We start from the raw sequence: 27,832 nt of genomic DNA on the forward strand, positions 1-27,832 counted from the left end.
CCTCTTTATTCGCATTCCTTCTCGCACCAGCTTTTTAATTCGGCAGCAAGACATTTCCATTTGAATCGCTTTCCTGACTCCATCCAGGAGAGGAGCGCAGCCAGGGTGCTGCATCCTGTCCTAGCCCCACAGGCATTAGCGTCACGTGGAGGGGGCTGGCTGTCACCAGCGGGCCCGCTCTGCGTTGGTGGCAGCCGGCTCCCGCACCCTCCTCTCCGCTGGTGAGCTGAGCTCACGCTCATGCCAACCGCGCTGGGTCACCGTGCGGGCACTGCTCCCCTCGGCGTGCGGAGAGGCAGCGGCCGTGAGTCTCGCCTGGAGACAGCCTGAGCGCTCCCCATTGGCATCCCCCGAGGAGGAAAAGGGGACTCTGCAGCCACCCATTTGCCGGGGATCTGCTGGGTCTGCAGGCTGCTGTTCTGAGGGTACGAGGCACGCACGTCTGCGCCATCTCTAGGGGCAGGGGAGGTCCATGGCGAGGGCGGTGATGGGCTGCAGCGATGTGCTCCTGTGAACCAGAGGTGTCTCTGGCCCTCAACGGGGCTGCTCCTTACTTTTTATGAGCTTCAGTGGTGCTACAAGAAGCGCTGTCTTTGTCCCCCTGTATGCAGCACTGGTGAGGCCCCTCACTACAGGAAAGACATCGAGGTGCTGGAGCGTGTCCAGAGAAGGGCAACGGAGCTGGTGAGGGGTCTGGAGCACAAGTCTCATGAGGAGCGGCTGAGGGAGCTGGGGGTGTTCAGCCTGGAGAAGAGAAGGCTGAGGGCAGACCTTCTCGCTCCCCACAACTCCCTGAAAGGAGGGTGTAAAGACGTGGGGTCAGCCTCTTGTCCCAGGTAACAGGCGATAGGACAAGAGGAAATGGCCTCAAGTTGCACCAGGGGAGGTTTAGATTGGATATTAGGAAAAAATTTTACACTGACAGGGTTATTAAGCATTGGAACAGGCTGCCCTGGGAAGTGTTTGAGTCGCCATCCCTGGAAGTATTTAAAAGATGGGTAGACATAGTGCTGAGGGACATGGTTTAGTGGTGGTTTTTGTCAGAGTTGGGTTGATGGTTGGACTCGATGATCTGAAAGGTCCCTTCCAACCTAAGCAATTCTGTGATTCTATGATCTCTGCCCATCAGTCCTTGTGGCCAGCCTGGGAATCCCCCTGCTAATCAGGCACCTCAATGGCAAAGGCAAGAGCTGAGTGTGGTGAGAAGGGTCATCTGGAAGAGGGTGGATGTCTGTAAGATCTGCTGGCTGGGCAGAGCCATCAGACGGCCTTTCTAGCAGGCAGCAGGTTTGCTAGGAGCGAAGGTTGGGGTGGGGGCACATGGCTGCCCACCCTCCACACCTTCTCCTCTCTTCTTTTGAGGGTCATTTGGGTGCTCAACCTTGCAGAGCTCTACCTCTCTCCCTCGTAATCTTGCAGTCCACCCAGGCTAAATAAGATTTATTATCTCCCCGGTACCAGGTGGACACACAGGCAAATAGCTTCCAGCCTCACAGGGTGTTTCTTTCCTTCTCTACCAGCTGCTGGTTAATGGTTAACTTTCAGGAGTTTTCCTCCTGGCAAACAGGGAGCCCTTCAACATTTTCTTTAACCTCTTGGTTAAAGAAAAACCAAGAGCTGGTTGGAATCTAGTGAACTTCTCTCCATGCCAGGTGGAACCGGTGCCCACCTTGCAGATGCCTCCGTGCAGGTGCAATGGCAGAAGGACAGGACAACACTTCCAGGCCAGTGCAGGCTGGGGCGGCCGGCCACAGCCGCTAGCGGTGTGAAGCAGGGGAATGTCCAGGGAGGGTTCGCTTTCACCTGGAGGGTGTAGAAGCTCGGGCTGATGGAGTGCTGCAGATGCAGCTGAGGGTGTGGGGGGCCTGCAGTGACTGGCGGTTTGCCGTCGGGAAAAGGACTACAGTCCCCATTGGGCTGTAAATCAAAATTCCGCCCATCTCCTTCTCCAGGGGAAGTGGGTGGGAAGGGGGATGTACGCCGGGGAGCCTCAAGCCCTTTACCAGTAAGCGCACAAGACACCCTCCGGGTGCAGGCAGTTGGTGCCAAGGCATCAGGTGCTGGCAGCTCCCTGAGAGCTGTGGCCCTCGGCTCCCTCATCGCGGCATTAGAACGGGTGCACGGGTTTCTGCTCACTGTCTCTAAAAGCAGAGCTGCGTCGTGGTTTTGGCCAAATTGGCCAACTGCCGGCGACAGATGCTCCCCCCCAGCCTCTCGTACATGGAGGGGAGGAGGAGAGATAAAGGGATTTTTACGAGTTTAGAAGAAACTAAACTACTTTAATGAAATATTAATAATAAAATAAAAAGGAAAATAATGAAATAGATACAGTATATACAAAACCATATAAAGCTCCCGGGATGACGTCACCGGCAGGCACTGGGGAAGTCCCAGGCTGGACTGAGCGACGGGTGGGAACTGGGTTCCAGGGCTGGAGTCAGGAACACACGGGTGGGGATCAAAGGCAGATGAACAGGCAGGGTCCTCCTTGGACGCCGGCCATGAAGGAAGAGGGCTGAGCCTTTGATCCCTCAGCTTTTGTACTGAGCACGGGGCAGACGGGATGGAATACCCTGTTGGTCAGGTTTGGGTCACCTCTCCTGTCCACTCCTCCCTGCAGCTGGGACCCCTCTACGCCTTTCCGCTTCCAACCCTCCAACGGGGCAAATAACAAAATTAGCTGACGGTGGTTGTTACAGCAATAAGTATAAGCAAGAGCCTCTCCACATACCATTCCTTGGCATGAATTATAAACATCGGGTCTCATCACTCTGAGAACGAACCGTTTTCGACACCACATGCTGTTAATTTCAGAGAGTTAGAAGAGGCCTAGCAAAGAAGTAAAATTACTGAACAGAAAGTTGGTTCTGTTTTGCCTCAAACCAGGACAAGCTGTCACCCCAGAACTTCATATGTTTGAAAGAGGGTCAGATTCTGCCGGTAACACTGCAGAGGGGCAGAATATTTTGCGGTCTTGTTTGCACTCCGCTGATGGCCGTTCACAAACCGTCACCACGCGGTGACCCTCGGACCGTACGAGCAGAGCGACCGGGGCTGCCCTTGGGTGGCAGCAGCGTGGCATGGTGCCGTGTCCCTTCGGTCTTGACCGGCACTTTAAAATATCACTTGATTTCCATTCTCTCTGCCGCGGTGGAAAAAACAAACAGGCAAAGAGGCTTTGCGCTTGGGTTGTTAAATTTTCATGGCAATTTAGCAAGGCTGGTTGAGAGCCATTTTCCAGCTAATTTCAGTTCCTTCGCGCCGCTCCTGGGCTGCAGGGCCTGGGCTGCAAATGTGACAGCGGGGAGCTGCTCGTTTGCTGCTCAGAGCCTTGTCACGGAATAAAGCTGACCCGGGAAATGTTGTTATCAGCATTTGATAAGAGATGATAATGTTAATTTTTGCTCCTAAAATCTTTTCCTTAATAGAAATGAGCAGCTCATATTTATGCCAGCAATTGCAGCTGCAAAGAGCTCACACAGTTAGAGAATATCCATCTTCTGCAGCTGAGAGAGAGGAGAGGTTTACATGGATCACGAGGACTAATGCTAACATGGCTTTTTGAAGGAAATTCTCCATTTGGAGGATAAATCGGCACCTGGCTGTTAGAAATCGGGCCCCGTTCTCCCATGGGATGTGCTGTCCCACAGCTGCGTGAGGGACAGGCGTCTGCCAGTCCCTTGGATGCCTCTGGCTTTGGTCCTTTGCAGGATGCAGGAGGCAGGACCCGGCTCAGCTCCAGCGCCCAGCGTGGGCTTGGGCTCAAGGTCTGGCATTGGGAGTGCTATTTTTGAGGACGCCTGCAAGGGGCTTTTGCCAGAAAATGTCTCTTCCAGGGCATCGGGTCTAGGTGGGCAAATGCATCCCAGCCTCCGCTTGACCCCTGAATCCTGCTGAAGTACGGAGCTGCGTGACCTGCTGAGGCGCCACCGCGCGTGTCCCAGGGTGCCGTCAGTGCTTGCAGATATCAGCCCACATTTCTCATCGAGCACGTGTGGCCTGGAGGCTCAGCGGGACCCAAGGCAGAGCACGTATGGCTCCACAGTGGGGATGCTGGGGCTGCTGCCAGGGAGCTTGTGTTCCAGGGGCACGGGCAGACCTGCAGAGCTTTTGCAGGGCCTATTCTTATTTTCGCAGCAATGAGGAAAGAGTTTTCCAGCCTGCTCCGGCCCTTGCAGCACTGCAAAGTGCAGTCCTTGACTGCACGCAGCTCGCTGACTGCTTTCCGTAGCGCCAGCCATTAACCTTTCTCCTCTGCCCAAATAAATTGATGTGTCCGCAGGGCCTTTGGAGCTGGCGAGCGATGCCAGCCAGCGCCGGCGGGGGGACGGGGGAAGCGAGGAGCCAGGTGATGCTGGGGAAGACCGTGCCAGCCTGGTTTGTCTGGGTCCCATCTGGCCGCCGGGTGACCGGTCAGCCAGGAGGATCAGTGCCCGCCATGGTGGTGCCCCGACAGCCGGCCCCATGGTGCACCGGCAGCGCCGGCACTGGTGCTTCTGCCAAAGGGCAAGGGCTGAAAAATACGTCTTATGTTCAAAGCACCGATGCCGAGGACAGAGGTGAATCCCTCAGTGCTCCCACAAGCCAGCCCAACTGGTTTATGCAAAGGGGAAATCACTGGCATTTCTGCGTCGGTGCTTACGTCTGGTCCAGGTCTCACGTAGAACAGCCTCGATTTTAGCATGCCAGGACTTTCAGAAATTAGACTCTCTGACTGACTCCAGTGATTGGGCTTGTCCACGTGAGCACTTTCAGGGCAAAGCCTGCCAGTGCTGCCCGCTCTCCAGGGCCGTTGACCATCATCTTCCTGTGCCCAGTCCTGAAGGGAGGAATCTGGCACCCTCCCTGGTCCCCTCCAGGACAGGGAAAGTGCAGCACACGTGTCGAGGATCACAAGGAGATATGCAAGGGGTGGAGTAGGTCCTCCTGGACCCAGATGACCATTGACCCAGCCCTTCTTGTTGTGAAAGACAAGAGTGTGTCCCCAAAAGCACCCAGCTGTCAGCGTCGGCTGGTGGCCCCTGTGCCACCCAGTTGCAGCAGGAGCTCTGCCACCCGTCTGGTCTCCTCCCCAGGCTCCAGCATCTCACAACAGCGATCAGCGAGGGCTTGATCCAGCCGAGTGCCAACTACCCACATCTGTCCCTCAAACTGTCTAACTGCAGCGTGTCACTGAGCCCAGGGCCTCTGTAGCCACCACCAGAACTGGGGTCCCCAGCCCCTCACCCAGGGCATTTCAGGCAGGACCAGGGATCAGGAGAGGTTCCTCCTGCACCTTCTCGCCCTGACCAGCGTACCTGCCACCACGGCCACGTGGACTCTGCTCCTGCCAGCAGTGAGCTTTGGAGGGGGACCAGCCAGCGGTGTAGACCCTCCATGGCTGCGGTCCCTCCTCTGCACCCCCTGCTTTCCTCCCTGAGCCCATGCTCAGCCCCCAGCCCATGGAGCCGGAGCTGGGGGAGCCTCGGGCAAGCCCTGCACTGTCTGCGAGGGGTTGAGCAAGACCACGGCAATCACGAGAGCCCTGGCCAGGCAGCAGAGCTGGCCGCTGGGCAAGCTGGCCCCACAGGCCCCTTCCCTTCTTCTCGCTGATGGTTCAGCTGAACACGGCAGAGTGCTGGAAGCCTCGGCAATGCAAATAAATACCCTAAAACGAGGACCACACCTTCAAGCCTGATCCTGCGCTGCTGGAAGAGGCTCCAGCCGGGTGCTGGACACCCCTGGCAGGGACTGCCTGTGCGCGGATCTTTATTTTCCAAATATTATGCGTGACCCTGAATGTGATGAGGAATAATAAGGCTGGGATCTCACTGTGTGCTGCTGCCAGGGTGCCTGGGCCAGGGAAATTGGCCGTGGAGGCGTTTGAAGTGCTTTCGCAGCAGGTGTCGGGGGGAGGGGGCTGAGCCCTGGCAGCCCCGCGGCTGCTCGCTGCTCTCCGTGCCCTCGGCCATGGGGTCGGGGGCAGCTCGTGCCAGAAGCTGCGGTGGAAGTTGCTCGGAGTCCAGGGAGGCAGGAATCTGGGACAAAACAGGGTTTGTTTCCCCAGCCGTGACTTCTCTCATCAGCTCAGCTGCGGGCTTGTGTTCCCACATCTCAGTGGGGCGGCATCCCCCAGGAGGATGCTCCTCTCATCCCGTGGCATTTCTGGGGTGGAGGCCAAAGCTCCTGTGTCCTCGCTGGAGCCTCGCTGGGGACATGACGACCCCCTTCTCGTGCAGCTTGTGGGACTGGGTCCCGCGGGGAGGGCTACCGCTGGCCAGGGCTGCAGAGGAGGAGAGCCCAGCGAGACCCTGGGGCACTGGTCGCGTCCTGCAAGGGGCTGGGGTGGACGGACGTGGGGAGAGGGTGAGCCAGTGCCTTTCTGCTGAGGGGCCACCCCCAGGCCAGGCTCGGGGACGCCCAGGGGGGGTACAACAGTGGGGAGGCGATGGCGTGGGGTCTGGGTCCCCCCCAGGGAGTGCACAGCTCCCCGCATCATCCTGCCCACGCGCCATTCCCAGGAGTTCTGATGCTCCCAGCTGGGGGCTTGTTGGTCTGAGGCTGTGGGGAGGGAGCGAGGCACGGCCAGTCTCCCTTGTGGCACGGGAAGGAGAGGAGAGCTGGTCCCCGGGGGTTTGGCAGCCGTTTGGCCCCAGCTGGGGCTGGGCTCTTCTCCGGTCCCTGCGCTGCCCTCCCGGCCATGGGCACGGCCAGCGCTGGGGGTACAGCCACAAGCCTATCACTGGGGATTTGGCCGCTAATCCGCTCTGGAAGAGATGGCTGTAATCTAGCAATATTGGCTCAGGCTTTTCTTATTAACTTCTCCCAGGCTGCCAGATGCTTCTGGCCAGTACATCCAGTGGCGAGGGACTGCCTTCTCTCCGCACCTTCCCGGGCGTTTGGAGTGAAGAAATGGGGTGAACTGCGCAGCACCGTGTAGGTGTCAGGTTAGTGGGGCGATGCTGGGGCTCGGTTCACAGGACACCCCCCCACCGCCATCAGGGGCATTAAACCATTTGGGAACAAGCCCTGCGCTCCAGGCCAAGTATGAGACAGAGCCACGTGGAGAGGGCAGCGGGGAGGCAGGTCCGTCCCCGGTTTGGGAGGCTGGAGAGGGCCACGATGGCGTCTGACCCTGCGTCACCACCTAAAACAGCGACGCTGGCCCAGCTTTCGCCCTGGGTCTCCATGGAAATTTGCCGGCTGGCTGGGGGGGCCTTACTAGAGGCAGGACACTCGCCACGCTGCAACGGGCCAGGGCTGTCGGGCAGGCAGGAGAGCGGGCATGGGGCCCCCCCTCGCTTTTGGGGCAGCCGCCCGTGTGGGTCCAGCAGCCATCAACGGCGGCCCTGCTGTGGCTGGCGTGTGGACGGAGGGAACAGGCAAAGCTCCTGCTTCCAGCACCAGCAGTGCCAGTCAAACCTGTGATCCAACCAGGCTTGGATCCGGCTGCTCGCGGGCTCCCTGGTGTCCCTGACTCTCTCTCCCGCTGGCCTGGGAGAGGCTCTCCTGTCCCAGGAGCTGCAGAGCTCCAGTTTCCGTCAGAGATGGACCAAAGGCTGATATTCCTGAGGGATGGGACAAAGCTGTAGAAACTCAGAATCTTGGAGACCGCCTGGGATGCAGTGGGGGGTGAGTTAGGTGCCTGCCAAGGGGAGAGCCTGCCCTGCCTGCCTGCTACCGACGCCCTGCCCTGACAAGACCTGGATCACATACGCCACCTGGGCAAAGCCTGGCTCCATCCAAACTCTTGCTTGCGGAGCAAACTAAACCCTTTTCGTGCTCTGACAGATCCCCTGTCAGAACGGTAAACAGCAGACGCTGGGCACTAACAAGCAAAGGATGCTCCAGCTGCAGCAGCCACCCCTCCATCACAGGTGGGAGAGCAGGCTCTGGTCTGGGCAGGACCACCTCTCCTGCCTGGTGGAAACTTCTCCAAGCACTCATTTTGCAATTGGTGCTGCCTAGGGCTAGGCAATCGAGTCCATCCTAGTTGCTCCCTGCCTGCAAGACGTGCTGTGGACTAGTGGCCCTGCTCTCCTAGAGGTGGTCCCCAGGGGTGGTCACGCAGGGTCTCTCCTCACCAAGCCCCGGAGACGCTGGTTCTTCCCCATTCCCCAAGCACGTCTGCTCTCGCCCAGCTTCCCACTGGCCATGCCAGGACCCGGCAGCGTCCATCCTGCCCACTCTGTGCTCCAGGTTCAGGACGAGGAAGTTTGCAAGATACCGCTGGAGCAGTCAGGACAGGGGTAGATCAATTGGAAATAAATCCCCTCCTTCCCAAAAGAAACTTGGGCTGTAGCTGATCCAATCCCACCTAAGTTATCTCGCCATGCTTTGCCAGCCTCTGCAGCAGGGAGGCTGTAAGCAGTTTAGTGCCTCTCCTGGAAAAGAAGATGAGTCTCAGGGCTTCTCCATAGGGTCGAAGTAAGTCGAAAGGCCAAGAGCCCCAGTAGAGTGCGTGCTGGTGAGGAGTCTCCTACTCCAACAGGCTGCCAATGCCAACCACATCACTGTTCTGCCCAGAGAACTCCTCCCAGGTGCCCTGCAGGGGCTTCCCTGGTGCCTGCTGCCCCGCTGATGACTACCAGCATGATTGTGGCTGTTGGGAAAATGTGGGGGACCGGTCTCTTTTTATTCAGGGAAGGTTGGAGCACCCTCCAGCGCTGGGATCTGCTTCTGATCAGTGCAATGTCTCCAAGTAAACTTCTGGCATGTACTCTGGGATCTTTGGCGGGAGATGGGAACCATGTGTATCCTGCATCCAAACCCATGAGCACCTTGCCAACATCCAGACCTCAGTCTGGCCAACATCCAGACCTCAGTCCAGAGTGCTTAGCACCAAACGTGGCTTTAGCAGAGGTTTTGCAAGCTGTTCAGCCCTCCCTACATGCTGATCCCAGGACTAGAGTCCTTTTTCATTGTCCCTGGCAAGTCCGTGCAGCACAGCCCTCACAATAACGTCCCTCAGCCCAGGTGGTTTCGTGTCGTTGTATCCAGGGGAAAGGTTTTCATGGATTCCCTCCATTCAGAGACATCCCAGGAAGACGCTGACAGTAACCATGGGGTGCACTAATTGCTTTGAAGATACTGGAGGGAAGCCTCTGCTCCTTGTCACCCACGTCCCTACAACAACTTTTTCGCCTCTCTTCATCGGCAGGGAAGGGGGTTGTGCCCACCTCTTCCTTAACTTCAGCCCAGGTACGGAGCACAGTCTCCTGGGGACCCTTGGCGGACAAAGTGTTGTTCTTCCTACACCCGTCCCAAATCCTTCCTGTACGAAACTGAGTCTCAAATGTGTCTTAAACCCACAGACATTCACTGGCATCACGTATGAAGCCGAAAGAGATCCAAAGAGGGTTGCAAGCCCAGCTAGGGTCAGAAGAACCTGCCTGGCAGCAGCAGACCGAAGAACTTCAGCTTGTTGGGTTTTCTCCAGGAGAATGCCCAGAGGTGCACGTGGGAGCCGCAGGCACCAGCGTGGGGACAGGCTTGTGCGTGACAGAGCACTCTGTAACCAATGCTACATGCAGCAAGACCTAGTGGCTGGGAACCGGAGATCCTTAAATTGCGGCTGAGATGCTGCTCATGCAGCAGAGGTCATGAACTTCCTTAGGACAGTGGTCAGTTCACCATCACTCTTCAGCTGGTTGTCCTTCCCACGGACACGTGCCTGCCCAGCCACCAGTCCTGGACCTCCAGTCCATGGCTTGGTGCCTTTTCCACCTAAACAGATTTTTAGATCGTTCTTGACCCTCTCTGGATTTGTTTTCTGCCATCCCAGCCTTTAGGTTTCACATTTATTATAATTCACTGTAATTAATGTTGCACCCTCCACTGGGGCTCTCCGAAGCAGAGCGATTTAGGACAGTCAGTGTTAAGGAGCATCCTTCTGACAAGGGATGAGGGATACAGGAGCCACGTGAGAGGACGAGACACTTCATTGCGGGGTTGGGGGGGGCTGCAACATCAACCTCATCTTTCCCGCCTCAGAGCGGCGACGTGAGCAGAGGGGTTAGCAGAACGCTCCCCGCTTTGCACCTTGTTCTTCGTCTTTCCCCCTTTTCTCTCTCTTTGGTGCCACGAGTTTCTGCTGGGGGTCTCAGCTGTTCTCCGTGGGGCAGGCGGGGGTCAGACTCACCTTTGTTCAATCCCTGCCGTCATCAAGCTGGTGGTTGATTGAGCTGTCAGAGCCTTCCCTTTAATCAGAGCACGTCAGACCTGTGCCAGGGGCTCCCCTCAGGAGAACCACACTTCCCTGGCAGTGCCGGGATGGAAAGGCACGGGATATCCCATTGCTCTGCCTGTCGCGCAGAGCCTCAGCCTCTCTACGTTCCTAAACAGGATGGGACCGATGCTCTCCAGGGACCCGCAGCCCAGGATTGCGTCCAGCCGGTCCGTGCAGAAAGCCCAGCTGAGGAAGGAGAGGCTCCCGTGGGGCTCTCTCCTGTGTGGGGCAGGACGTGCCCTTCCTCCTTCCCCTGGCCGCTCACGGGACAGGAGTCACCTGTGGACAGTATCATCGCTCTCTTTGCTGGTGGCTCCTCACCCCACTTGCGGACTCGCTGGGGACCCCATCTGCCCCCCAGGCCTGCTGAGGTGGCCGTAGCACAAGTGCTTTCTGTGGTTACTGTGCTCCTTGTCACAGCTCTGTTGGGTGGCATCAGGCAACCCACATCCTGCCCCGGGTCTCGGGCTCCCTGCCTGTAAATTGGGCAAAAAAAATCCTTCCTCCCCGTCTCCCGGGGCTACTGCAATTCTGTCCCCCGCAATCCTCCTACCCCTGCAAGATGTCAAGGTGGGAGGTGTCATAACTGCTACTGGGGTCATTAATCTCTTTGAGTTAAATTAAAAAAAACAAAACAAAACGCATTTCCTGCCTCTTTTGTTCCTAGTTCTCCATCACATGCAAAACTATCCAAAGTCATGCCCGACTGTCTGAAGGCCCGTGGGCATTGACAGCCTTTGAGCGCTAGGTCCTGCTCCTTGGGAAGCAGAGGATGAAGGCAGTGGGAAGCCCACTCGTCCCCCAAGACTTCAGTCCTCCAGACACCCAGGGATAGTAAGGGCTTGATGTGACTTCTCTGATGACATCTCAGTCCCAGGGACTTCTTTGAGCTTTGGATCCCGCTCAAACAGCCTGGAGGAAGATGGCACCAAGAGCTGGAAATGTTTTCTTTGGATGGAAACCTTTACCTGGAGATGCTGGAGGGGAAGCAGCCTGAGCTCACCATTGTGTTCCCATCATCCAAAACGCGTGAAGGGCAGAAGGTGCCCAGGAGCTCTGTGCCAGCAGCTGTGGTCCCTCTCCTGGGGGGTGGCCATTTCCATGAGCCCTCCTCAGCCCGCGGGCACCCCCAGGCCTCCCTGCGGGCACAATTTTGCCGAGGGGGATGGAGCCGAGGAGCACACAGGGAGCGTCTCACTAATCCCAGCTGGCAGCCAGCTCCCCGAGCTGCACAAAGGGCCTTTTCATGCCCTGCATAAACAAGCGAGAGGCATGAAAGGTTGTTATCGCAGAGCATCAGCACTAGCAGTAGCTCAGGCGGGGATTCCCAAAATAGCCTCCTCCCAAAAGCGCATAGACATGTACACCCCTTTTTCCCTGCTGCTGGGCTTTATGGAATAAAGGTTTCGGGGTGCACCCAGCTCCTGGGCTGAACGCTGTAGCCCGAGAGCTGGCTCAGCCCTGGGCCACCAGTGCCTCCTGCCAGGGAAGGCAGAGCTGGCGGGGCACCAGCACACACGTGTGTCTGTGTGTGCCCGCGCACACGTGCACGGCCGCGAGCGTTGGAACTGAGGAAGAACACTTCAACCACGCTTCAACTTCTGCTGGGTCCTTGCGCTTTTAAGTCTGATGAAGAATACTCTGCGAGGATTACTGATAACTGGCGGTGTCCTTCCCTAACACTGGTGTTGCGAGGGCTAATTGCCAGTTTGCTCCGTGCTCGGAAGGTGGAGCTCCAAGGTGTTCTTTCTTGGAGGAGGTTTCATCTTCATAGCTGCACCTGTGAAGCCGGATCCCTAGCTGCACCCCTATTTCACCTGTCTTCTCCAAAGAAGAGCAGGTTTCCATGTAGAAATACACCCAAGGGTCACTACTGGAGGATGTGCTGATCCTCTTTGCTTTCTGTCCCGTAAAGCCAGGCCAGAGTCGCTACAGGGTTAAATTGTAAGGGGAAAACTCGCTGGAATAAAAGAGCTTGGACGCTCTCAAGGAGATCATAGAATCTACAGAGTGACTGGAGTTGGAAGGGACCTTAAAGGCCATCTCATTCCACCCCCCTGCCCTGGGCAGGGACACCTCCCACTACACCAGGTTGCTCCAAGCCCCGTCCAACCTGGCCTTGAACCCCTCCAGGGATGGGGCAGCCACAGCTTCTCTGGGCAACCTGGGCCAGGGACTCACTGCCCTCACAGCAAAGAGTTTCTTCCTGATACCTCATCTAAATCTCCCTCTTTCAGTTTAAAACCATTCCCCCTTGTCCTATCCCTCCACTCCCTCATAAAGAGTCCCCTGGTAGAGATATGACAAGACCCCAGTGACCGAACCCGTCCTAACATTGAACCATGAAACACCTGCAATGCCTTGCAATTTATGCCAGTATTTATTTCTGTGGCATTTGTCTCCCCTGAGGTCGTTGTTTCAAGTAGATTCTGCCGGACAACGGGAATCTGGCCAGGAGATCCTCACTTGAGTCGCAAGAACGACCCGACTCCTGAGAGAGTGATTCCATGGAGCTGCTGCCCGGCAGCGAGGAGGGCTCGCAGGCTCCTCCAGCCACGTCGCCGTTGTGGGAGGCTCAAAGGTTTCCCTCGTGCGCCGCTGGGCAGCAAAGGTCTCCAGGGTCCAAGGGGCAAGCGGAGAGGCACTTCCACCCAGCGGCGCAATGGCTGGCTTTGGCGTTTGAACGTCTCGCTTTTCTGGAAATGGATTCGGTTTATCTGAAAAAAATAACCGGACAAATGCCAGCTCCCTTAAATTTCTTTAAATTCTTTCAATTTCCAGTTCAGCTCCTGAAAACCTCGTAAAGTTTACGGTTCCTCAACGTTTTCTAGGGGAAAACAAAAAGTCTTGCCGTCCCCTCCCCGCCACCCCGTCTGCAATGTGTGGCCGGAGCAGGTATCTCCATCGCTCCCGTCGCTGCAGCAGGAAGCTGGGAGAGATGCGGGAAAGCTCGTTTGTCTGTTATTGAATAACCAGGAGAGGGTCCAGCACACGGTGGGGTGATGAATAGCTCACAGGTGATTATTTTGCAAATGAAGCTATTTTCCTCATTTCAGCGGGGAGGGCTGTACGGGCATAAATTGCATTTTCTATCACTTCAGGACTGTTGAAGAGTTTCCAGTTTTAGCTCGGCGGTAAGCGGAAGGCAGTTCAGGCTGGGCTGTTGGCACCAGCGTGAGAAGGGGAATGGAGGATTCGCTGGAGGAATTTCTTCCATGCGTTCTTCTCCTGGCTCCTCGGCTTTGCAAGGGGAACGCTCCCTGCGGTGGGTACTGGGGAACTAGACCGAGGGTATCTGCGCCCCTACCTCTGCCAGTGCCATCACCCACTGACTTATTTGACCCAAATTCACTCAAAAAGGAATTTAACCTTTACATTTCCGAGATTTTCCTAGATTTTAGAACATGAGCCGTTGAGCAAAATTTGCTATTTTTCCTTCGAATGACCTCAAAGATGAAAACAGGCAGTAACGGTCCTCAAGGCGCCGCACAGAGCTACAATCGCCATTATTTTTTGCAACAGGACGGCGCAGGTTTTCTCCTGTTCCCTACAAATGCGGCTCCGTGTGGCACATGAATGACGTCACTTGCAGCACAGCCACCCTGGCAGCGAGGTGAAGGAGCCATTCAGCATCGTCCCCTCACGAGGCGCAGTGGTGGAGGGCCAGAGGTGAAAACCATGGCTGCAAGGGGAATCTGAGCAGCCAATTGAAATGTCTTTTATTTGTAAATGAATGCCCTCCCTCAAGCTTGCCTCTGCTGCGGTGGGTCGTTTTTTTTTCCAAGAGGTTCCTGCTATTTACCCAACTTTCCAGCTGGGCTTCTCCGAGGCACAAAGAGGCAGGACCTGCCTGAGTTTGTACAGTGAGTCAACAGCTCGGCAGGGGATTAGAGCCCACAATCCTGCTGGCATCGCTGCCTTGGCTCCAACCACTGGACCATGCAGCCCCATTTTGTTCCTGGTACTCTCTACGGGTATGTGGTTTGTCGGGAAAAAAGCCTCAGTGTGGCTAATAAAGGAGGCGCTTTAGAAAGCGGGAGAAAAAAGCCTGCCTCCTCCCAGCGCTTCGTCCCCGTCCCGCTGGCGCAGGGGGTCGGGCTCCCTGTGGGATTGGGAACGGCAGGTTCCTGAAGGTTGGTGGAGCGGGAAGCTGGGGAGCAGCACCCGGAGGCAGCCGGCGCAGGGCGCTGGCACCCACCGCTGCCAGGTGGGCGACCGTGTGCCGACACACAGAGAGGAGCTGCCCCGGGCCAGCCCTGGCTTGCAGAAGACAAGCAGAAGCAGCCCGGTCAGAGTCCGCCAGGCTTCCCCCTCGCCGCTGGAGACCTGCCTTTGCCGGGGTCCCGCGCAGAGCTGCAGCCTTCTCCCTTCGGAGGACCACTACAGGAGCTAACGGCAGGTGAAGGGCAAAATGAAGGCCCCGCAGGGAAGTCCAGGGGCACGACATGCTGCTTGGAGCCCTACGGGATGCGGCAAGTGGTAGTGGGTGCTGGGTGCCGAGTCAGGGCTAGCCACAGGCTCTGGGAACGAGGAAAGCTGACCCAGCGCTAAAACCTGTGCCTGACATATCCCCTCCGTCCCCGGCTCCTCAGCATCAGCAAGGCAGAGGGCTGAGTGTGCAGCACGCCTCTAATCTCCTTCCTCCAGTTTATGAGCGCCACTCTGACTTCTCCAAAGTCCTCAGTGGCCATTGCAGCCATGCTGTCCGTCCAGTTCATCCCTGCATCCAGGGCATCCATGCTGTCCATCCAGTGCATCCCTGCACCCAGGATGTCCATGCACCCATGGCATCCATGCTGTGCATCCCTGCATCCTGAGCATCCATGCACCCAGTGCATCCCTGCATCTTGGGCATCCATGCTGCACATCCATGGCATCCATGCACCCAGGGTGTCCCTGCGCCCATGGCATCCATGCTGTGCATCCAGGGCATCCCTGCACCCAGGGCATCCATGCTGTGGATGGACACGTGTGTGGTGGAGCAACTGCGTTCCCCCCCCCACCCCCCACCCCGCGGTCCCTTTTCATCTGCATCTCCTGGAGGGGGCTGCTTGCCCTGACACACTCAAGACATGCAAGTCAGATCAGTTGATGATGTGGAGATCTCCTGGGAGTGGCTTACAGATGTCCCACACAAACACCCTGTGCTCTGGGGCTGTGGGCAGCGGGTGGGCAGCCCCGGCCGCTCCAGGAAGGGCCAGCCACCCCTTGGGAGCTGCAAAACCTGCCGAGATGTCCCACCCAGCTCCTTCCTCGAGGAAGGGAACCTCAGTCTGGGGCTGCGGCTCTCCACGGGGATGTGGCAGGAGGAGGCTCTGCAGGGACGGGAGGTCTGGTGGGGAGAGTGACTGATGCACCAGTCTCACCAGCGGTCTCCCCGGAGCGGAGCAGAGGGGCAGAATCCCCACGCCCCGGCCCTGTTGGCCACACTGCTGCGGATGCAGCCCAGGCTTCGGGGGGGCTTTCTGGGCTACGAGCAAACATTGCCAGGTCATGTTGAGCTTCTCATCAACCAACACCCCCAAATCCTTCTCAGGGCTCTCTCAGGTGGTCGTCTGCATGGCTAAACCATGAAGGTGAGCATCCTGTGCTTGCTGGCTGGGTTGGTGGGCACTCCTGCCCAGAGCTGGGCTGGCAGGATGGTCGACGGTCCTGGCGCGGGAGCCAAGACACTCGCTCCCGGTCCCCTCTGGAGAGTCCCCCTGCGGTTCCTGCCGCATGCGTGTCCCCCGCGTGAAGAAGCAGAGCCCCGAGCAGGCCGGGCTGCTCCCCGCAGTGGGGCAGGACTCGGGCTGCGGGGTCTTTGCGTGGGAGCGGGGCTGGGCTGGGCCGGGCTGGCAGCGGGGGCGCAGGGACTGAGCTCCGCGACGCCGGGCGAGATACGCGGGACGAGCGTGGAAAAAGCCCCGTATCCCGCCCCCCCGCACCATCCGAGGGCCGCAGCGGAGCCGAACCGCCGCTTGCCCCGCCCTGGGCGGCGGCGCGGAGCCCCCGCACCCCCCGGCTCGGCCCGGGGGCGGCTCCCGCGGGGGCGGGGCGGCGGCGCTGCGGAGGGGGAGCGGCCCGGCCCGGCCCGCCCCGCACGGCGGGCAGGCGGCAGGCAGGGCAGGCGGCGGCCGCTGCGGCGTGGGGCCGCGCCCGGGAGGCGGCGGCGGCGGAACGGAGCGGGCTGAGCCGAGGTGAGCGGCCGGGAGGTGGGTTGGGCGGCGGTGGCAGACCCAGGTGCGCTGCCTGCAAGGGAGGAGGAGGAGGAGGAGGCGGCGGCGGCAGGCAGGGCTGCAGGCAGCCGCTGGGAAAGCTGTTCCAAGGCGGGCCTCCCCTCCTCGGCAGCGCGGGAGGGAGGGAGGGAGGCAGCGCATCCCGCACCGCGGCCCGCCGGGATGCTGAGCTCGGGGCGCGGCTCCCCGCGGGGGTCCAGCCGGGCACGACGTGGGGGGTGGGGGTGGGACACACGGCGCTTCCCAGCCGCCAAAGAGCAAAGCGGAGTGCGGGGAAAGATCAGCGCGGGTGGGATCCCGGCCTTGCGGCGGGATGAGCCAGCCCCGGCGATCCGTAGCCCCGGGCTGCGGGTTGCCGTAATAGCGTTGAACTGCCGGGCTGTGATTTCAGGGAGACGATTTACATTAGAGGGAGAATGCGGAGAGAGCCAGGAACAACTTGGAATGGGTCCTCGCATATTTCTGTGGTTATTTTTGGAGTATCGTCATATGGCAGGAGGTGGGCTCTGGAGGTATCCTTGAGCTCAGCATTTTCCCCATAGGCTGGTTACCCGGGAGATTGTGTACTAGAGGACCTGCGTGGCCCTTTTCTCTATGTAAAACACTATTCCTCTGCCTGTTTCTGCGGTGGTATTGTTTTCCTCTGGCATCCCCAGCCCTCGGCGTGTTATGGTGGGGACCCTTCTGTGGACAAACAATGGTCCGGGTATGCGTGGCGGAGTATTCGCGGTGTGTTGCGGGAGCAGGCGATGGAAAAGCTGCGTTTGATTCAGCTGTAGATGGTGTGTGAGGTGACTCCTGATCAGCCCCCTCTCCGATGCCGTGGATGAGGTGTGGCTTCTTCAGCATCCCCAGAGAGACCAGCCCATGCATCAGTCTCCTTCCTGCACTTAACTCTCACTTTCCCTCCAGCTTTCTCATGCCAGATTTGTCCAAAGGGATTTTTTGCTTCCAAACAGCTTGAGATGGGGGAAGCACGTTGTCGCCAAGGTCTGCTCCTTGGGTCCGCCTTGCAGATCTCTGCATCCTTTGCGACCCGCTGGAGGACTCGGCATGTGCCACGTCCCTTTGACCACAGCTGCGGCAGGCTGGAGAGCTGTTCTGGTGGCCTTCAGTTGCATGCCCTTGTTGCCATCAAGCAAGTTTGGAGCTGAAGGAAGGCTGGGTTTGGGCGACGATTCTTGCAAGAAGGGAATTACTCTTTGATTATGGTGTGGTGGTTTTGTTTTTTGCCTTTTTTTTTTTTTTTTTTAGAGTCTGGATTGGTAGGCATGGAGCTTGTCTGTGGAGGTCCCCCCAGGGTGCTCAGTACTGAGGTCCCCCCAGGGTGCTCAGAGCCGTGCTCTCGATGAGGACCCCTCTCTCTGCTGAGCGCGGAGGTGCAGGGCATGTTCTGGAAGCTGTGCCAGACCCTGGCTGTTACAGCGTCTGGTCCACAACCACCCTCTTTCTCCCAAAGCGTTCCCTCCTTACGCAGGGGTGACCTCTCTGTTTGGTGTCAAAGGACCATGACGAACCCACCCTTCGGGGGCTGCGAGCTGCCTCCCCGCCTGCGGCCCCACCTGGGAGCGGGGTTTTCACCTCTCCCCTCTCTGCGCCACCCTTGTGCCGTGTTGATTGCTTTAGCCTCAACTCCGGCCGATAACGCAGTCGTTAAACCAGGCGCCACCGCGCACAGGGAGCCCTGGCTTGGGCTGCGGGGGCTCTCGGCGGGTGTGATGCAGCTCCGGGTGCCCGTGTTTAGGCTGCAGGTGATGTGTTCTTCCCCCACTGTTTTGGTTGCTCGTTGGTGTTGTAGCTAGAACTTGTCCAGAATTTTTATTTTTACCGATCTTTTGAGAAATCGGCATCTTTCCAAAACTCTCAGGGGAGGTGTTTTGGTTTGGAGGAAGCTTCTAAAAAAGGGTTTTGAAGGCCAGAGTTGTATTTCTGGTCAAAAAGCAGGAGTGTAGAAGACAGCCTGTGCTCCTGGTGTGTGGAAGGGGAAGGTTTTGGTACCTTTCCTGCCCAGTGCAGGCACGGAGCTTGCTGGGCCCCCTTTCCTGGGCAGCTGCCGTGGTTGCCACCACCACAACAACCTTCCAGGGTAAGTGTCTTCTGGCACGTGGCTTATGGGCAGCCAGGAGGGGTGGCGGGGTCAGCCGAAGGAGTCACCGCAGTGCAGAATGGGGAAAAATCTTAAAAATCAATTGTCTTCCCCCAGGCAGTTGAGCTCCCGGTTAAGCTGTGGGTGATGACCTTGGTCATGGCGAGGAGCTGGATCTCTCATCGATTTACGGAATAACCTTTCACGCTGGCAGCACCGAGCCCTCGTCCCGTGTAGAACTCCAGTGTCGCTCTGCGTTGCCTGCGCTCCTCCCTGCTCTAGCGCTGCTCATGACTTCTGCGTTACTAGAGGAGGTTTTCGGAGACAGACAGACCTTTCATATTGTCCCTAAAAAAAAAAAAAAAACAAAAACTGAACCTGACACCTTTCCCGTAGCTAATTAGGATTTCTAAATGAGGAAGTCGCAGAGAACGGCCTGTGGGTTAAAGGGCGGGGGTGGGCTCGGCTGTTCCCGGGCTTGGTCCAGGTTTCCTGCTCAGTCCCGCAGTCATCGTTTGAGTGTCCTTTGCCTTAATTTTATTTGGCTATGGACCGGGGACATTTCCCTGCCGCCTCGGGCACAGCGCTACGGCGCCTGAGTGACAGCTGGGATAGCAATGGGGAAGCAAGCGTGTGCGAGGAGATGGGCTGAGTACGGGCTTAAGCTTTGCGGCAGATCAGCGTGGGCGTCTGTAAGGCCTGTGTTTAGCTCTATAGTAGACTTTCATGCGGTGCCTGTCACTTGGAGGTCTGAGCCGAGTCTGTAGCTCTGTTTTAAGCGTAGATGCAAAAGAAGAAACGTGAAACGGCGGAGGTTCCCGAGTCCCCAGTTGCTGGAAGCTCCCATGCAGGAAGAGTTGTGCAGCTACGAATACGTGACTCTCATATGGCATCTAAAAAAGTGCTTGCGCTGAGGCTGTGACAGTGATAGCTGCGTGGCTTATTGTTCTCATTAGAGCAGTCGGGTGGCTCTGAGTCAGCAGGTTTGGATTTGTCACAGCCGGGGCGATTGCGGCGGGGAGACCTGTGAGGTTCCGTGGTGATGGGTGGAGGGGTGGCCCCGGCTGTCCCCTCCTGCCTGGGGACGCTGGCGTTTGAGCCTGGACTTGTGCTCGCTGTTGGCTTGTGTTGTCACTCGTGCCGTGAAGGAGTTGTATGTATTTGTTGGAGCTGGAGGACAGTCTCCCTTGGGAGCTCCTTTCCAGCACCTGCCCTGTGCAATTTGGGTCTATAGCGTTGAGCATCGCTACTCCCAGGGGTGCAGCTTGCCGAGCGGACCGGTTGTTCTCATGCACGTCACCTTGTCTGGATTACAGGAGAATGGGAAGCGTGGTGGGAGGAGACCGTCTTTGATGGGGATGTATTTCCTTGCGGCTGCCGATCCATCTTTCTTATCCTCCCAGCCCTTGGGTGGAAGCTTATGGGTCATCCAGGACCTAAGTGTGCCTTAAAGGGAAGAGGAGGAGATCTGGGCAACCACGTCTTCCACTGTGGAAGTGGTGGATGTCCCTTGTCTGGGATGAGAGCTGCTCCTTCCGCCCTGCCTTGCTGCAAGGAGGTGAACCGTTTTGGGGCCGCACGGAGGCATCTGTACCATGGGCTGAGGTTTTTTTGTACGGCTGGGCCAGGAGCCAGGGTTTGCTCTCCCGGCACCGGACGAGGAGCTGTGGGACTGGGTGGAAAGGGGCTGTCACCCCAGAGCCCTGGGTGGGTGATTGGGTACAAACGCGTCCTGTCTGCTTGTCCCAGTCAGTGCCCAGTTTATAACGTGTGCACGCTGGTGCACCCCCCGCCAGGGTTGCTGTCTGCGAGGCTGGGAGTAGCAGACAGAGCCTTAAAATCGGGATGATAAGGCTCGGGAAGAGAAAATTCTTTCCATCTTCTGCTGATGATCAGATTTTGCCCCCCCCTTCCCCGCCCCCCGGAGGGCAATACTAGCTCCCCCCGGGGCTCAGCAGCGCCCAGCGTCCGAGAGCAGCACCCCGGGTCCGGCGTGACCACAGCGCGGAGAGGAGACCGGGCTGACCCTATTGTGCTCAAAACACGAGACAAATGAGGCTGAAACTGCAGATCCGCGGTTGCCAGCAGGTCAGCAGTTTTGCTCGGGCACTTGGGCTCTTTGTGGAGACGAAACATGGTGGCAGTTTAGGATCTGCTCCATCCCCCTTTCAGAACCAGCCCTCTGCCCGCCAGCTGTAACTGGACCATCTCACTGGGCTTTTGCTGCCCCCGAGTCTCGGTCCCGAAGGCTGATGCTCCTTCGCGAGGTATCGGGCGATGAGGCGGAAACCAGGACCAGGTGCCGCGCTGGTGTAAAACGCATCCCGCGTTTGAGGCGCCGCTGAATGAGGATTCACAGCGCAGCCCCGCTGCCAGGTTCCACCCACCGGCTCCTTCCTCCCTCTGCTCCTACTAACCCACTGCCGGGGCCCCGCTCGCCGCCTGGCAGCGGGGATGTGTGCTGGTATCCTTCCCCAAGCATCAGATGGAGAGGAAAACACAGGGTGGAGTCATCTCTCGCACAAAGGAAACGTTGAGGTATCGTTTCTGCCTTCGGTGGATTTTTTTTTAGGGGGCTGGGGAGAGATTAAACGGGATTTTAACACATCCGCAGCCCCCTTCCCACCTCGTTTTCCTGCAAATCTGTTGCTGTCACGGTATCTTTCAGAAGATATTTTTAGCTTTGTCTTTTCTGTTTTCCCACCCTGCCCGCCCCCCCCTTCCTCGTATCAGGCTTTTGAAGGGAAACATGTTTCTATGGGAGAACAGAATGAGCCATTTCACGAGACATTTTGTTATGGGCAGAAGGGCCGGGAAATCTGATTGTGCGTTTTTTTTAAATGACAGCGTTCCCCTTTGTAATCAGCTAATGGTGCTCGCTGGGGTGAGCGCCAGCAGAAAGCCACGCGCGCCGGCCCGGCCGAGGCGAAGGGGATGGACCAGGCCTCCTGCGCATCCTCCTCCTCCTCCCACCCGTCCATGTGGGACCGTCGCCCAGGTGGCCACGCACGAAGGGCTCCGGGCTGGGAGGGGTCCTCCAGGCTTTTCTCCTTAATGATCCTATTGGGGAAGCAGTGCCCCTGCGTATGAGAGGAGCAATTAAACGTTCTAATTAGGTGCGCTATCGATCTGGCAGTGTTTCTGCCGGCAGGAGCTCCTGCTGAGCGTGGGATGGTGTGGCATCTGACACGGCTTTGGGTCTCCCGCTTTGCCGGTGACGGGAGGGACGTGACGAAGGTCTCGAAGTGGGAGGGCGGTGCTGTGTTGAGGGGTAAGGGCGCTGCGGCTCGCGATGGGAGGGCGCAATTTTTGACAAGGCGGCAAAGCCAGCATCGATGGCGAACTTTGGGGTGGGGAAACTTCCCGCCTGAATTCTCAGCAGTGTCGCCCTTTAGGAGATTTGCTACAAGTCCTGGTAGGTGAAGGTCCTGCCGAGTGAAGTGGCCAGAACAAGAGAAACTTGCTTCGCGGTCCGATCTGGCTTTGGGTGTACACATGCCTACGTGAGGCGGGGGCTATTTGCCTCTGCGAATTCACTGGGGCTCTTCTCCAGGGAATCAAAAAACGCTTTCTGGTAGTATGGCATGAGTAAATCCCTGCTGGTCACCTTGTTCTCGTGCGTGATACGGAATAAGGGTAAGGAATGCAGCTGACTTCAGGGTGACTGTTGGGAGTGCTCCAGGATGGTAGAGAAAACGCAGCTGGCCACGTTGTATTTTGGCGGCAAGTTCCACTGTTGCTGTAAGCCCACCCGGTCGCTTCTGGGCTGCTGCAAGAGCTTTGGAGCTCAGTCCCACCCCGGCGCGGTGCCGCGCGTGGAAGCAGGGCAACCTGCAAGGCCCGTGGTGCTGTGGTCCGTGGTCATCTCCTGCTGAGCGCGGGTTGGACTGTTCCTTCTCAGCTCGGCAGGGCTGATGTGATCCCAGCCCAGGGCGGACCTGTGCACGGCCGGACCTCTCCCCGTCGTGCTCAGCTGAGCTGCCCCGGGGCTGCTGCCCTGTTTCCGTTCCTGCTCTGGGGGACAGGGGAGGGAACGGCAGAAATCCTTGTCCCTTTCCTTGCCCTTTGTTGGATGTGTGAGCGTTTTTGCAATGTGCTGGCCCAGATTTGAGTGAGCAGGGCTCAGCGTGTGGCTCCCTCCTAACCCCATCGAGAGACCGAGCCAGCCAGCGGTGCCGGCCAGGATCTGCCCCTTGCACGGACCGAAGCCTTCGCCTGGCCGCCCTCGGTGTCCCAGCACCTGCTTCCCCCGCCAGCATGCGCTCTCGCCCCGTCAGGGTCAGGCCGGATGATGGTGTTGACGATGTTGTGACAATGTGGGTCACTCTGGGATGTTTTCAAGCCCGGGGCACTGTCTGTGGCTGAGATGGTTTATGCGCCGGCCTGGCGCTGGGGAGAGCTGCGTGGCAGGAGGCGGCGATGCAATCTAGCATGGATTTTTGCAAGCAGGAGCGTTATGGGGAGCTGCTTGTTTGCGGGCAGAAGCGAGCAGGGTTGGGGGAGGGTCTCGCTCCTTCTGCCTGTATTCTCAGAACGCTTCATTAATACGATACTAATTGATGCAGTAGCTCAGATCCCAAAATGTCTATAGCTCAGAGCCCGCCGCGGTGCAGCCAGCCCTGGTGAATGCTGCTTCACGCAGCAGTGAGGAGGGACCGTCAGTGTGCGACGGAGAGCGCAGGGGCTTTGTTTGGCAGCGTTGACAGAGGCAGGTTGGGGAGCGTCGAGTGCCGCTGCCCTGCCTTTGGTGACAGCATCCCCCATCCTCCCTCGCAGGAGGAACACGGTGCAGCCCTGGATGCTGGGGCTGCTGGTGTGATACCCCTTCTTGGGGGTCTATCGGGAGCCGGCTGCTCCTGCGCCGGGCTGTGTGTCCGCCCGCCCGTCTCCGCTGCGCGTCCCTTGTCTCGCCCTCGAGCTGGGATGGGAGACAGCAGAGCATCTGAACCTGGGAGCGGCGCAGGGCCCCCACAAAAGGCACTGGGCTCGGCAGAGTAGGAGCAGGGCCACGGAGGCTGCGCCGGAGAGGGGAGCAAGCCCCACAGATCCCCTCAGCTTTGCACGACTGTCTGCGGGTGGGAGCAGGAGCTGCTGGTATCGGAGAACGTTCCCCACATCGGCCTGTTGAGCACCCGTGTGCCCTGCCATGGGAGAGGGCAGAGCCATCTCCTCCGGATGGGGCTCCTTCTGTCCTGTGGCTCGTTTGCCCCTGGGCAGCGGCATCTGCAGGAGAAGAGGAGGCAGGCGAAGGAGAGGGAGGGATGTCCCGGGCTCTGGGATGGAGGGGTTTGGGAACGTAGGTAATGGCACAGGACAGTAGCCTCCAAACAGCAGCGGCATCCCTGGGTCCGTGGGCAGCGTGGGCTCTGCGTAAGTGGGTGGTGAAAATGCCGTTTCCAGGTCTGGGAGACCGGGCCACCCATTCAGCTCCTGTACTGGGCACTGACGTGGAGGTGTTCGGGCCCTGTGACACCCCGCGGTGCCTGCGGGTGGGGGGACGCGGGGCTGCGGGTGCAGCCGGCGCTGGTGCCAGCCAGCCGGGTACAGGGATGCCCCCCGTTGCATCCCAGCCCCACTCGGTGAGACAGCGGAGCCAGTAAAACCAGTCTACATGGTGGCTGCGAAGGAGTCCGTCCCTGGTGGGCAGGGGTGTACAAGAGCATGCCCCGCGCCCGATGGCATCCCGCTTGTGCTTCCCCTTAGGTGACAGCGGCGGAGAGCTGGGACGGGACCACGCACGCGGTGGCGTAACTCCCTCCTCTTTCCCCATCTCTCATGCAGATCATTTTGGGGGTGCAATTTCTCCCCGCTCAAAGGTGATTTTGTTCCCTTGGAGGTGACGAAGCTCCCGGCCTTATTGCGTCAGGTTTTCTGCCTGGGGGACAGCAGCGGGTCCTGTCCTTGCCCGGGAAGGAACGGCCTCAGCCCCACACAGCCACGGATCAATCGCCGCCTGTCACCGTGTTGCCTGGGGACTGTGTCCGAATGGAAGGCAGAGCAGCTTTTGTGCCCCAAGCGAGCTGTTGGGAAAGCGGCTGCGGATCGGTGTCGCTCAGGGCAGGCTGTGCCGGGCCATGCGCAGCTGGCGTTTGCCCCGCGGGGAGCGCAAGGTTTTTTGCTGAATCCGTGGCTGCGCTTGTGGGAGGATGGTCCTTGCCTGTTGAAGGGACGATGGAAAATTAACCCTTGGAAAAGCAGGAGGTATCCTTGCCGTGCTGTGTGGGACTGTGCTTCCTCCTTCACGGAACTGTAGCGCCTGCTGGGCAGTTTTCCCTCCCCCATCAGGTGCCGTTGTCGTCTAAAAAGCGGCCGTGAAAATGCTGTTGCAGGATTTGGGCTGTTCCTGTTAAAACTCTGGGTGCGCCGGAGCTGCTGGTCACTCCATGGACGGGCGAGCGGGGCTCCCGGGGGGTCCTGCATCACTGACCTGCGTCGTTACCCGGGGGGAAACGTCCTGCTGACCAGATGTTGCCCTCGGCATTGCCGCAGGGACCGCGCCGGGGAGCCGGAGGGACGGGTGACAATGGGGTGGCACAGATGGCCCTGAAAGGAGAACTTGGGTAGCGCCCGGCGGCGCGAGCCAGGAGGGGTATCTGTTTCACTTCTCGGAGGTGTGTTGGTTCTGCGGCACTGCCCGTAGTAAATATTTGCTTTTTATCGCTCAACCGAGCAGCGCTGGCACGCAGCGCAGGCAGCGGGCGGGCTGACTGCGCGAGAAGGTGCTGGTTTCACGCCGGTCTTTTTGAGAGTCAAGCGGCATCTCACGTAATCCGGAGCTTACGTTCCCCAGCAAAGCAGATTCATACGGAGTCCGAAAGCGGCGCTCAAGCCGTGCGGGCACCATCTTGTGATGGGGAGCCCGGCTAACGTCCCTCCCTCCACTTGCCATCATCTCTGGGAAGGGGTTTTTTTTTTTTCCTTCTTTTTAACCGAATCTGATTTCTTCTTTGCAGGTTCTGAATTGTGCCCGAGCAGAGCGCTGAGAACAGCCCCTGGAAGCAGCGTGAGTTTATCCTGAACGCTTTTCTTCTCCTTTCTAGATCCCACGTCAGGCTGAGTGGGTTTTGTAGCGCAGAAGGGGTTGCTCAGCCCGGAGCTCCTCCGCCAGAAACCCCTGGCGGGACTGGAAATTTGGCCGGCTACCACCGAACCACGAAACTGCTGGCCTTGTTCTGGCGTTCTTTATGTGTTGGGATTTTTTTTTTTCGTGGTTTAGTTAGGAGTCGGGCAACAGAAAGGCTCCTACCGGCTGCCCAAGCCTTTGCCCGCTGACGGAGCGGGACGTCACGCTTATGGCTGAGTTTCCGTGCTCTCTCTTGTGCAGCGGAGTTGAGGGAGGTGGTGTGTTTGCAAACCAGCGTCGGATTTTGTCGGGTGTGGGTCCGAGTCCAGGGCGCAGGTCCCCGGGCTCGCGGAGTCCGGGCACGGCCGGGCAGTTGGGAGCGGAGGCCGGGAGGGGACAGCGGTGGGTCTGAGCTGCAGAATTAAATTGTTGGGATGCCTGGAAGAGCGGAGGGCTCGTGGTCCAGGCCTTCTGGGAGACCCCTGGGGTCCCTCCGGCGGGGCGGGCTGCTCCGCTCCACGGCCCCGGTGCGCAGCGGGTTTGTACGGTGCCGTCCCTGCGAAACCGGTCGGGAGCTGCTCCCGCATGTCCCGCAGATGGTGTGTGGCTGGGGAGGACGAGGAATCGCTTCTGCTTTCGCTCCCTGAGCCGCGGGGTGAGCCTGGGCAGAGCAACGTGGCCACGCTCCCTCGCTCTGCATCCAAAGTGGGAGGAAGGTGTCACCATCTGAAAACTGGGGACAAGAAGCTCCGTGCCTGCACCCCTCTGTTTTGGCTCTTTCCCAGGAGACAGGAGCTCACTGCGTCCGCGGATCCTTGCTTCCCGGTGGGGTTCGGCTCCTGCCCGCAGGGAGGCAAAGGGTGCAGAGGCAGGCAGTGCCCGGGATGCGGGCAGGAGATCCCCGTCCGGGCCGAGGGCGGTGATGGGCTGCAGCGATGTGCCCCTTGGGGCCAGACGTGTCTCTGGCCCTCAACGGGGCAGCTCCTCGCTTTTCATGAACGGTTTCTCACCAGCGGTGCTCCAAGACCATCCCTCCGGCGGGGGGGGCGTGTCTTTGTGGGTCCAGCAAGATGCCAGCTCTACCCACGTCCAGGGCATTTCTCTAGGGAAAGCAAAGGAGAATGACAAGGTTTCGTGTCCTGTCTGTGTATGCTGAAGAGTTTGGGTGCTGGAAGACCAGTTTGGGAATTGGTGGGGGCAGAGGTGGGTTGTGCGATGAAGATGCTGGGAGGGCTGGAGCCCCTCTGCTGTGAGGACAGGCTGAGAGAGCTGGGGGGGTTCAGCCTGGAGAAGAGAAGGCTCCGGGGAGACCTTAGAGCCCCTTCCAGTCCCTAAAGGGGCTCCAGGAGAGATGGGGGGGACTCTGGATCAGGGAGGGGAGACATAGGGTGAGGGGGAACCGTTTTAAACTGAAAGAGGGAGATTTAGACAAGATATCAGGAAGAAATTCTTTGCTGTGAGGGTGGTGAGCCCCTGGCCCAGGTTGCCCAGAGAAGCTGTGGCTGCCCCATCCCTGGAGGGGTTCAAGGCCAGGTTGGACGGGGCTTGGAGCAGCCTGGTCTGGTGGGAGGTGTCCCTGCCCAGGGCAGGGGGGTGGAACGAGATGGCCTTTAAGGTCCCTTCCATCTCTGCCCAGTCCATGATTCGATGTGATCCCGCATCACCACGTGCCTCGGTTTCCCTCTGGCACGGAGCAGGGTGTCTGTGAGCTTCTGCTCTGGGGCTGTGCGAGAGGAAGGCTACTGGAGATGCTGGGTGCTGGCCACCGCTGACATGGGAACATTTGTCTCCTGGTGGGAAGCTCTGCCTCTGCACTGGGGGGTGAGTCCCTGTTGGGGTTCCCTGCTCTGGGGTGGCTTGGGGAGCAGGAGGACACACACCGCCTCCATGGGACCCTGGCACCCAGACAACCCCTTGCTTTCGCTGGTGGCCTCAGCGTCTCAGGTCCAGCTGGTGGTCAGCGGCCCAGATCTGGGTGTCTTTGGGTTCATGTTTCCCTCCTTCGGTTGCGTCTCATGAGCCAACACCGGGGACTTGGGGAAGCACTTGCCCGGCAGAACTGCTTATGGCTTTGTGCTCTGAGCAGCCTCACGAGCCCTGTGCCAGTCCCCTGCGGGTCCCAGCTCCCTGGCAAGTCTGGGCAAGAGAGGCCTTGCCAGCACAGCCCGGCCCGGCTGCCGCTTTGTGCTTGAGGGAGTTGTCCCTCCGCTTCTGGAAGGGTTGGTGACGCTCCCGTCACGGCACAGTAATCGTGGTGA

The 27,832-nt window shown here is 58.7% G+C and overlaps 1 protein-coding gene across 35 annotated transcripts in view; it reads left to right on the forward strand.

Moving 5' to 3' along the window:
• Positions 1-16,259: 16,259 nt before the first annotated feature.
• EPB41L1 (erythrocyte membrane protein band 4.1 like 1) overlaps positions 16,260-27,832 on the forward strand; it is a 67,919-nt gene continuing 56,346 nt past the window's right edge. For 33 of the 35 annotated variants that reach the window (XM_074605635.1, XM_074605615.1, XM_074605612.1 and 30 more), the window contains exons 1-2: positions 16,260-16,386; positions 25,465-25,514. The gene's annotated coding sequence lies outside the window, so the exon portion shown is untranslated. Of the gene's footprint in view, positions 16,387-20,987; positions 21,050-25,464; positions 25,515-27,832 lie in introns of those variants that run through there. The other 2 variants (XM_074605613.1, XM_074605617.1) reach the window with 2 other exon arrangements.

The sequence above is a fragment of the Larus michahellis genome, chromosome 12 (assembly GCF_964199755.1).
Source record: "Larus michahellis chromosome 12, bLarMic1.1, whole genome shotgun sequence".
Lineage (NCBI taxonomy): Eukaryota > Metazoa > Chordata > Aves > Charadriiformes > Laridae > Larus > Larus michahellis.